The sequence below is a fragment of the Macrotis lagotis genome, chromosome 6, assembly GCF_037893015.1.
Source record: "Macrotis lagotis isolate mMagLag1 chromosome 6, bilby.v1.9.chrom.fasta, whole genome shotgun sequence".
Taxonomy (NCBI): Eukaryota; Metazoa; Chordata; class Mammalia; order Peramelemorphia; family Peramelidae; genus Macrotis; species Macrotis lagotis.
In genome coordinates, this window is record NC_133663.1 from 131,633,645 (window position 1) to 131,646,400 (window position 12,756).

Consider the following 12,756-nt stretch of genomic DNA (forward strand, 5'->3'; position numbering starts at 1 on the left):
ATACCCTTTTGTATGTGTTAGTCATATTTCATTGAAATCATATCCCAAAATTTATTTAACCATTCCATAATTGATGGTAAGATATTTTGCTTCTATTTTTTGCTATAACAAAAAGTGCTCCTATAACTACATTTTTTCCTTTATATTTTTCCTTATTTTTTTTCTTCACATTTTGATCTCTGGATAAAAAAATATGGACATTTTAGCCACTTTCTGAGATTTTTTTTTTTTTTTTGCAAGGCAATGGGGTTAAGTGACTTGCCCAAGATTGCACAGGTAGGTAATTATTAAGTGTTTGAGTTGGATTTGAACTCAGGTTCTCCTGACTCCAGGACCAGTACTCAATCTACTGCTTCACCTAAGTCATTTTCTTAGCAAAATTTTAAACTACTTTCTAGAATAATTGGAGAAATTCACAATTGCATTAGCAGTGTATTAACATGTTTGTCTTTCTATAGCCCTTTGAAGAATGATTTCTCCACTTTTAAAAATTATTTATTTAAGGTAAAAGAGTTACATGACCTGCCCAAGGCCACACAGCTAGTCAATTATTAAGTGTCAGAGGACACATTTGAACTCAGATCTTCCTGACTCCAGGGCCAGTGCTCTATCTACTGCACTACCTAGCTACCCCTCTCATTTATCTATTTTTTTAAGAAAGATTTTATTTATTTATACATTACTCAAATATTTTTGTTTAAGAGAAAACATGTATTCCCTCCCCCACAAAAATATAAGACCTCATTAGAAATAAAGTAAAAGAAAGAAGAAAAAAGTGTTTCGGTCTGTGTTCTGATACCATCAGCTCTGTCTCGGGTGGATCACTTTCTTTATCATAAATCCATCATAGAAGTAACTTCCATATTTTTCCAACAGTTGCTGTTGTTGATTGTAATTCTCTCTATCCATTCCTCCACACTACTATCTATTATATTTTATCTCTCCTTTCACTCTGTCCCTCTTCAAAAATGTGCTGTGGGGCAGCTGAGTGGCACAGTGGACAGAGCACTGATCCTAGCTGCCAGAAGGCCCCAAACCCACATCCCATTCCAGAGACCCAGAAACTACCTGGCGTGGTTCTGGACAGGCCACCCAATCCCAGCACCTTGCAAAAAGTAAAAAAACAAAAAATCAAAAAAAAACAAACAAAAAAAACCCCATGTTATATCTGATTATCCTCTCCTATGATTTAACCTCTCCTCTATCACCCACACCCCCGCCTTCCCACTGTTCCCCTTCTCTCCTTTTTCCTCTAGATGTCTATACCCTTTTGAGTGTGTATGCTGTTTCCTCTCTGAGCCATTTCTGATGAGAATGAGGTTCCCTTATGCCCCCTTGCCTTCCTCCCTTCCATACCAATTCAAAAGCTATATGAAATATCTTTTATATGAAATATCTTAGCCTATTCTACCTCTTCTTTTTCTTGCTCCCTTTCACTCATTGACTCCATTTTTACAATATATAATGTCTTCAAATTCAGCTCTCTCCTGTGCTTCATTTATAAAAGCTCCTTCTACCTGCTCTATTAAATGAGAGGGTTCATATGAGCATTATCAGTATCATCTTTCCATGCAAGAATACATGCAGTTCATCATCATTAAGTCTCTCATAATTTACCCTTCTCATCCACTCTCTATGCTTCACCTGAGTCCTGTACTTGAAGGTCAAACTTTCTGTTCAGCTCTGGTCATTTCAACAGGAACAGGAACATTTGAAATTTCCCCATTGAAAGTCCATCTTTTCCCCTGGAAAAGGATGTTCAGTTTTTGCTGGGTTCTCATTTATCTTTAAAAGACATTTTTTTTATCTTATAATTTTCAACAATTTTCAGACTGTTAATAGTTTGAAATTATCATGAAAGTGTTAGTTTATTTCTGATTACTTTGCAGATATTCGTTCCTCATTCTTGAAGAAGACCATGACATCAGGAAGATGATGTCATGACAAGCACATGAATTAGATTTGCGTGAGGAAGTGCTGTGTTAAATCAACCTCATTTTCTCCTTCAGAGCCATCTGGATGCAGAGGCCAGATATGAATCAGGATGTTTGGAGATGACTCTGGATGTGAGACAATAAGGGTAAAGTGATTTGTCCAAGGTCACACAGCTAGTAAGTGTTTAAGGCTGGATTCAAACTCCTGTCCTTCTGACTCCAAGGTCAGTACTCTATCTACTGTGCCACCAAGCTGTCCTTTCTGATTTTTAAAAAATATCTAATTACTTGGTCATTTTGGAATGGCTTTATGTATTAAATGTATATATGTTTGTGTTAGTTCCTTATAAATCTTTACTATCAGACTCATATATATATATATATATATATATATATATTTGATACAAATATTCTCTAGTCATTTACTTACCTTCTTGTATTAGTTATGCAGATTTTGATCATGCAAAAGCTTTTCGATTTTATATAATGAAATTTATCTATTTTATTTTTCATAATTTCTTCTTTCCTTTATTTTATTAAGAATTATTCTCCGGGGCAGCTAGGTGTTGCAGTGGATAGAGCACCAGCCCTGGAGTCAGGAGTACCTGGGTTCAAATTCGGTCTCAAACACTTATTAATTACCTAGCTGTGTGGCCTTGGGCAAGCCACTTAACCCCATTTGCCTTGCAAAAAACTAAAAAAACCCCAATTATTCTCCTAGCCATAGCTATGGAAGGTAACTTCATGTAGTTCTCTTCTAGTTGTTGTTTTAATGATGATCTTTAATATTCATATTGTATATTAACTTTGAGTTTATTTTGGTGCATGGTACCATATGGTCTAAATCCAATTTCTTTTAAACTACATTCTAGGAAATTATATTTATGCAGTTAGATTCTTAAAACTAAAAGAGAAAGATAATTATCTTTTAAATGATACTTTATAAAAATTGAGACCATCACTGACAATTCTTTTCTTAATTACTACTTAACATATCTGGAAAGAAAACTTGGTATAATGGGTGGAGAGATGGCTTTGGTCTCAAGTCTTGCCACTGATGTATACTAGTTGTATTACAATGGGAGAGTCATTCAAACTCTTAGTGTTCCAAGAAACTATGCAAGACAATAAATTATAAATTCATCCATAAGCATTTTTAAGGGTTTATCATATGCCAGATGCTAAGTATATAAATACAAAGAATCAAATAGTCCCTACTCACAATCAGACTACATTTTAATGGGAAAGAAAATAATTATATACAATATCATATATAAGATATTTCAAAGTAGTGAAAAACAAAGTAGTTTGGAAGGAAATATATTAGGAGGGAACTAGCAGTTGGGGGGTTTCAGGAAAGGCTTCATGTACAAGTAGTGTTTGAGTGGACTTTGGATTTGAACTATCATCTTATTTTTCAGTTAATTTTTATAAAACTCTTAATGGAATCTTCAATTTCTTATTCTATGAAGAATTCCATTATACCGCCAGATGTTGGTCCTTTTGACTGAATGAGTTTTAATAGGATGAATGGATCGGTTTGAAGAAAATAGAGCAGTATTAAGGCTATAAAGGAATAGAAAAATAATATATCAGGTTTCTGAAACTCTTGCCTGGGTGGAGCATATTGTCTGGAAAATTATTGATTTAAATTGAATTAGATCACTTAATCTAGTCAGTCCCAGACCATGTTTCACATTCCAACTATCCAAGTTATCTTCTCATCGACTTTGAATACATCCACTCACACTCCCTGGGAAACTGTTGTTTGTCCTTTGTTCTCAAGGAAGACCATGACATCAGGGAGGTGATGCCATGACATGCACGTGAATTAGATTTAAATGAGGGAGAACTGTGCAAAGTCACCAGCCTCACTTTCTCCTTCAGAGTCATCTGGGTCCAGTGGTCAGATATGGATCAGATAAGGATGGTCCTGGGAAATTAATCAACTCAGAGGTGGAAATCCTATCCTGGAGTTAAGTATTTGACTGGTGAAGGAGTGAGAGCATAGTCTCAACTACCAGACCTGATCTTTCTGGGTTGAATATATGCACCCAGAGTCTATGTGGTCCTTTCCCTCCTCACCTTCCCTTTCTATCTCTTGCTCTGGGTACTATAATTGAAACCTTAATACAATTTCTTATGGAAAGAAGCGGCATTTGACATTTTTATATGACTCAGGTTCACTATCCTGTGGTTCTGTAGATCAAAGCTTCCTTTCCTGGCTATTACTTTGTCTTCCTTTGTTGAAGTGTAAGATTCTTGAGGTCATGAACTGCTTTGCTTTCATATTAGTATTTCTATTGTTTAACACAGGGTTCATAGTAAACACTTCATAAGTGATTTTCATTGATTAATCCTTCAAAACTCTTATCTCAGGTTATTCATTTGACATATTGTCCTGAAGAATTTGTGCATTAATTCAGAGTAAAGTTATTGCTAATTAGGGAACAAAATGAAAAATGCACTGAATCTGAAAAGCATGTTAACAATGTTATTGCTATCTTTTTATTAACATGCCCTGATGGCTTGTTGAAATTATTATAGTCATTGACTGATTCATTCAGAAAAAGAAATATGAAACCTCTAAATTAGCAATTGATTTCTTTCAAAAGAAGGCTTGAGTAGATATTTATTTCATCTAAATTCAATAAATATTATTGGGATATCAGGAACTCTTAGTATTTCTTGCCTCAGGAGAAGGAATAATAGGATTGACTTCATCATTAAAAGAAAAAAGCCTCAAAGGGAAGATCCTGAGGAGAATAAGATAAGTACTTGGGATATTGAAATTGGAAACTTAATAATGAGAAGAAGGAGGCAAGTCCAAGGACTACATTTTTTCCCCATAAGTTAAAATCTGAAATGAGTTGATAAACTAGGGATTTAAATAGTTTCTGTGAATTCTTAAAACCAAATGTCCTGGAAGGCACAGAAATATTCTTGGTCTGATTCTGCCTGAGAAACTATAAGTAAGTATAAACATGAAGCACATTTTAACAGGTGCAAATGGAAGGCCTCTCTAAGTTTCTTGTAGAAAATAGTGGGAGGAGAAGAACACTTGTTCAGTGAGTTCATGTTCATGAAAAAAGTATCCTGGAAAGAATAGTACTTATAAGAAGTCTTTGCAAAGAAAGTTATTTTTTCAAAGTTTAAAAGCAAGGAAGGAAACAAGATTTTGTAAGCTCCTACTAGGTATCAGGTTTTATGTACCCTATGTTATTTCATTTGACCCTCACAAAAACACTGGATTACTAAACCCATTTTATAGATGATAGACTTGAGATAGCAGAGGTTTAGGGATTTGCATAAAGTCACATCTAGTAAATGTCTGAGACTGGATTTGAATTCAATTCTTCTTATTTCTCCAGGGTCACTGCCACATTCACTTGATTTTTAAAGAAAGAAATCTTTCACATAGATAATAGAATAGGATAAAATGTACATCTACCCTATGGACTTATCAAAACATGAAAAACCTTTAAAGTATGTAAGTCAAAATGAAAAAAAGTACTAGATTTTGAGTGAGAGGATCTGAGTTCACTTCCTAGTACTAATGGTTTTTAACTGTCTGGTGCAAATTATATAACTTCTCTATCAGTTTTCTTATTAGTTTATTGGGTTAAGGTATCATTTAACTATGAATCTATGATATTAAAAATGCAAATGTAAGCAGCTTCTCTAATTCAAAACTTCAAATTCTATCACTGCATATTGGTATTTTGAGAGTATTATAGACTTCAATACCCAGGTAATCATATCACAAATAATCATGGTATATCAGAATGGTCAAGAACTATGTTTAAAGGAAAGAGTAACAGACATTCTCAGATCAGGATGAAATACTGCAAGAAGATGAGAAGCAATATAATCACTTAAAAGTGGCATGATGCAAGCAAAACAGACCTAATTTTTACATTAAATCAAGGAGATCTGAAAGTTGCAATCGTCATTTTAAATTTTTTTTATAATTTAGCATCTAAATTAAAAGTACATTTGAAAGTACATTAAAAAAGTTTAGCATCTAAAATTTTACATTTAAAATTTACATTTAAAAATTTAGCATCTAAATTAAAAGTACATTTAAAAAGTAAATTAAAATTGAAAAATTTGGTGTCAAATGAATTAAAATATCATTTTAAAGGAAATATTCTGTTATGTTATCAGTTTACTCTAAGTTTAAAGTATTTAGGGTAAAAAATTTACTGTCTTCTTGTATGCAACCTCATCTGGGCTCTCATTGCTATTAGACAATCCTTTTTCATTTATAAAGTTAATCCCTTTATTGCTCAATTGATCCTATTCTCACTGATATACCTACTCTATCACTTATTTTCAATTTCTCCCTGATTACTAGCTAATTCCCTCCTGCCTATAAACAAACTTATGTCTCCCTCATTCTCAAAAAATTTCAGTTAATCCTTTTAACTTTGCTATCATTTTTAAAAAATATATATTTTATAATTAATTTACTTATATAGTATCATATCAAATTACCAAAATTTATTTCATTGGTTTAGAAAAAAATAAAAATTTACCTGAGAGAACAAAGGATTATCAAGAAAATCAATGAAAAAAAGGTGAATGAAAGTATTCTAAATATATATAAGATCTCCAACTGTATTACAAAGCAGTAATTATCAAAACAATATGGCATTGGCTATGAGATAAGAGAGGTGGATCAGTAGAATAGATTGGACACAATATATAGTAGGTAATAACCATTGTAATCTTTTATTTGATAAATGTCAAGATTCTAGTTTTGGGGGCAAGAATTCACCATCTGACAAAAATTGCTGAAACAAACTGGAAAACAGTTTAGTGGAAACAAGGCATAGACCAACATCTCATACCATATACCTAGGTAAGATCAAAATGCCTATATGATTTAAACATGAAGGATGATACCATAAGCAAAATGGGAGGAGTGTAGAATAGTTTGCCTGTCAGATCTGTGGATAAGGGAGCATTTCTGACCAAAAAAGAGATAGAAAACATTATGGGATTCAAAATGGATATTTGACATTAAATCTAAAAAGTTTTACAATAGCAAAACCAAAGTAGTCAAGATTAAAAGGAAAGCAAAAAACTGGGGAAAGAATTTTATGGAAATTGTCTCTGATAAAGACATCATTCCTTAAATGTATAAAGAACTGAGTCAAATTTATGAGAATTTGAATTTCAAATTCATGAAAATTTTATGAGAAAATGACTCATGAGTCATTTCCCAACTGTTAAAGAATATGAACAAGCAGTTTTCAGATGAAACATCAAAGCTTTCTATAGTTATACAAAAATGTCCTAAATTACTATTGATTAGATAAATGTAAATTAAAACAATTCTGAGATACCACCTCATACCTATTAGATTGGCAAATATGATAGAAAAAGAAAATGACAAATTCTGGGAGGATGTAGAAAAATTGGGACACTATTGGTGGAGTTATGAACTAATCCAAGCTTTCTGGAGAGCAATTTGGAACTGTACCCAAAGTGCTATAAAACTGTGTACCCTTTGATTCAACAATACTTCTAATAGGTCTATTTCTCAAAGAAATTTTTTAAAAAAGGAAAATAAAAGGATCCATAAGTACAAGAATATTTACAGAAGTTCTTTTTGAATTGGCAAAGAATTGGAAATCGAGGGGAGACACATCAATCGAGAATTAAGAAACAAGTTGTGGTATGTGATTGGAATATTATTATGCTATAAGAAATGATGAGTAAGATTCTTCTAGAAAAACCTGAAAAGTTTAGGTGAATTGATGCAAAGTAAAGTGAGCAGAACCAAGAGAATATTGCTCAAAAACAGCAATATTGTATAATGATCAACTATGAATAATTTAGCTATTCTCAGTAATACAAAGAGTCAACACAGTTCTGAAGGATTTATGATGAAAATTGTTACTCATCTTCTATGAAAGAACTGATGGAGTCTAAGTACATATCAAAACAAACTATTTTTTTGTGTTTATGGTTATTTTTGTTTATATTTTCTTATATAATATTACTAAATGGAAATATATTTTATTTATCTGTCCTTTTTAACATATTAGTTTGTTTGCCTTCTCAATAAAGGAGGAGGTGAGGGAGAAAATTTGAAAATAAAAAATTTTATAAATGAATGTTAAAATTGTTTTTGCATGCAATTGAAAAATAAATACTTAATTTAAAAACTAAAAAAATATTTGTTTTGCCAAATGTTTCCCAGTTGCATATAAAATTTTTAACAACTTTTTTTTAAAAACTGTGTTCCAAATTCTCTCCTTCCTTTTTGTTCTTTCCTCTTCCTTGGGAAGACAAGAGATCTGATATCATTTATACATGTGAAATCATGAAAAACACATTCCACATTAGCTATGTATTATCATCTTATTTCTGGTTAAACTCCCCACAAAGGCTATCTGCAATGGGTGCCTCCATTTTCTCTGCTCTCACTCTCTTCTTAATCCCTTTTCATTCAGCTTCCACACTTATTATTCCCCCTCCCCCCACCACCAAATTGCTCTATACAAAGTTGGCAATAATCTCTTCATTGCCAGATCCAAAGGTTTTTTCTTAATCCTCATTCTCTTCTCTGTAGCCTTTGACATTGTTAATTATTCTCTTCTTGATATTCTATTCTCTCTAAGTTTATGGGATACCACTCTCCTAGTTCTTCTCATACCTATCTGACCACTCCTTCTCAGTTTCCTTTGCTGGATCCTCATCCAGATCTGATCCTTTAACCTTAGGTGTCTCACAGACTATCCTGGGTTATCTCTTTCCTCTGTACTTTGTTATTTATTGATTGTTGGGAACTGTTGTGTATGGGAACATTGTAAATTATCTTCCCCTGATGTCTGACCATCAGATCCTTGTTTTACTAAGTGCCAGGGGAGTGGGAGTGTATTAGAGACTGGAAAGGTATTTAGGCACTGGTGTTTTGGTAAATGGAGCACTTGGAGATCTTGAGGGAGAAACTTGATTCCTTTGTCTTCTTGGTCTCCTGGCCCTCCAATGCTCACTTGGGAAAGATAAGTAAGTCCAGAAGTGGGACTCTACAAGTGATCCCATTAGCTCCCATGGATTTAATTATCCTCTCTGTGGTGATGATTGTTTTAAAAAAAAATTCTATACTGCCCTAACCTCTCTACTGATCTTGCACATCATCTTCCTGAAGTCATGGACCTTTTTAAGAACAAGACAAATAACTGACATCCAATCTCACATCTCCAAACACATTTTGGTCTTCTCGAACTAGATTAGATATTTAATAGACATTTTAAATCCCAAATGGAGCTCATTATCTTTCTAACTCCCCCCCCCCCCCCCGCCCCCTTTAATTATATAGGATAAGATTATCTTTCTTTCCTTTTTTTTTTAGGGTTTTTTTTACAAGGCAAATGAGGTTAAGTGGCTTGCCCAAGGCCACACAGCTAGGTAATTATTAAGTGTCTGAGGCCAGATCCGAACTCAGGTACTCCTAACTCCAGGACGGGGTGCTCTATCCACTACGCCACCTAGCCGCCCCTGTTTATCTTTCAACTCAGCCTCACAGCCTGGAAGTTAGCCTTGACTTCTTACAATTTCTCACACCTCTCCCTTCCCCTCCAAATAAAATCTGTTACCAGAGCCTATCAATTTTACCTTTGCCACCACCCTTCCAATATCCTGCACCCTTCTCTCCTCTGATACTGTTGTAAGTCTGGTTCAAGCCTTCATCACCTCACTCCTAAACTTTTCCAATAGCCTGCTAGTGGAATTGCCTGCCAAATACCTCTCCTCCAATCCATACTCCATTCAGCCATCAAAGAGATTACACTTTATTGAGACAAAATAGTATTCCCATAGACAAAGTTTTTTTTAAGTGATACAGAATAGATTCAAAGTGATTTGGAAGGCAACTCTAGTGAGTGGTGTAAACAAGTTAGACCTCCTAAAGAAGATGACATTTGACATAGGCTTTGAAGGAAGCTGGGGATCCTACTAGACAAAGGGGAGAAGGGAGTGCATTTCATATATTGGATACAACTTTGTAAAGGCAGTGAGATAGAAAATGGAATATTGCCTAGAGTAAATAGGCCAGATTGGTAGGAGTGCAGACATCATGAAGGAGAGTTATGTGCAGTAATCCTGCAATGGAAAACTAAATTGTAAAAATCAAATAGAGTGAGGACCTGTGCTTTAGGAATATCAATTTGGCAATTATATGATTATGTGTATCATTAGGTAGAAAACAAATTAGAAGGTTTGAGTACAATAGTCTGAGAACTGAGAAAGACCTGAACTAGACTGTGATCTGTGAATCTTAAAATGTAGGACCCTATTCCAAAACATCAAATAGTTTTGACCATTGACTTTATATTCTCCAGGCATTTTTTCAAAAGTTTTTCCAAAGTAGAGACCCAGATAAGCTAACTACTGTTAAAGGATGAGTTAGGGAAAAAACCCTATAGTTTTTCCTATGTTTCTTTCTCTATGAGATATTTTGGTGGGAGAATTTGCCTATTTGGGTCCCAAAAGGGCTATACAATAAGGTTTTATTTATTTGGCTTCATGGAGGAAAGTGCTTCACATAAGTGAATTTTCTAGCCAAGTGAGATCCTTTGAGTCCCAAATGAAAAACAACAACAATAAATTTTAAACATTTCAATGAAAAATTCTTTAAATGTATTGTACCCTTTCCTATCTTCTAAAAAGAAGCACTTAAACTTCAACTAATTAAAAAAAATATAAATGTCAGTTATTTCATCTTTCTTATTTTCCCATCTAAGAATTGAATAATTAGATCAAGGATTTTTCAGTTTCCTTTGAGCTATGACATTCTGTGAGATGAATAAAAGCATCTAATATCCTCTATAGTGCAATAATTTGGTATTTTACAATTTTTTTGGGGGGGGTAAAGTTTTTGTACAGTTATCTATTGCACAATGCAACTTTTCCCTTTATAGTTTTGACATATCACAGGTGAACATAAGAAATTAAATGGGACTTTGGAGGGGGGTTTGCAAAAGCAATAGACAACACATAAAGTCCAGCAAATGACAGAATCTGTGATCAAATACTTAATCCATATTTTACAATAAGGCATAGTAAACTCATAAAAGAAAAAGAAAAATACATTCTTCTTTTGTGGTACAAAAAAGAGGGCCAAAAAGTTTCCATATTGCAGGGTCATTGTGCCTCTAGCCCCCTATTGTGGTAGGGATAACTGTACTTCTATTATCTGAGCAGTCGTCTTTGATTAACTTGCAACAGTTAGATAAGTGGAAGAGACCTGAAGCTAGCATTGTGTGTACAAAGGGTTCCAACTAACCTATTTAGAAAATAGGTTGCTAGTTTTCTTTGGCAATCAATTAAACATTTGACTCTGATAAACACAATTCATTTCAATGTCTTTATTTTTAGAAAAAATTATAAATTCATATATATATATATATATATATATATATATATATATATATATGTACACACACACATTGTAGTAGACTAGAAACTATTTATTCTTTGGAAAGAGTGTTTAAAAGAGAGAGCCTAATAGGTTTACAGAACTGGCCTGGCTGTATTCAGTTGCTAACAACTCTAGATTAAGACATAACACTGAATCACTTTAAATCAGTTACTCTAGTTTTATGATTCCTTCCAAGGGAATCACAGAATGTATGTACTTTGTTCTTTTTGGATTCTTCTTTAAAAAAACATTTCATTCATGCCTCTTCTTGACCATCATCCAGAAATATGTATTCATGGATTAAATTAATATTAAATGTTTATGGGAATTTATAACATTGACATTTTGTCATAATAAGAAAAAATAGTAATTCTTTTCTGAGAATAATGTACAATTTTGAGATCATGATTCATCATCATGAATGTGATTGGTGATGACATTTCTATTGCTATTTTTGATTTAGAGAATATAATTTTACTTGAAATAAACACATTTCATTAATTATTAAATTCACCTGTTCGTTGCGGCCACTGTGTGTAAAAAGGGAGAAGATTAAACTATTTCTCTTAATCAGTTTTCATTTTGTGTCTATTTTGAATGGTGAAACACCCATCCCTCTAAATTTAGTTGACTGACATTGTCACTGAAGAAATTATTTCATTCTCTTTACATACATATTTCTACATATCTATCCTCAGAATTTACATGAGGGTAACAGGAGCAGAGACAGGTTAAGAAGGCAAAAGAGTTAAAGATCATTAAAATGTATACAGGAAAAGATACACTCGAGCTACTGAATAAAATACCTCTAAATGATCCTATTTTTGGATCCAGAAAAGAGACATGTCAGTGAAAATATAAATTCACCAATGAGCTTGGTTAGAATCTCTCTTTCTGTTTTTCTATCTTTCCCCACTTTCTTCCAAGTCAAACCTTAAAATTAATCCATTCTTTTCATATGCTGCTATGTTACTCTCCATCTTACTAACCATTGTCCTATCTTTTTATTCACAAATTCATCCTTCACTATCTCCTATCCTGTCTTCTACATAGCACTTCTATTTATTTATTTATTTAGGTTTTTTTTGTTTGTTTGTTTGTTTTTTTGCAAGGCAATGGGGTTGAGTGGCTTGCCCAAGGCCACACAGTTAGGTAATTATTAAGCGTCTGAGGCCGTGTTTGAACTCAGGTACTCCTGACACCAGGGCTGTTGCTCTATCCACTGCGCCACCTAGCCACCCCGACATAGCACTTTTATTAATTTCAAAAGGAGTTAAACTTGGCTGTGTGTGTGTGTGTATGTGTGTGTATGTGTTTGTAAAATCTAGGGATTTTTCTGTTCTATATAAATATGTTATATACATTTTCTGTTTTTATATATGCTATACA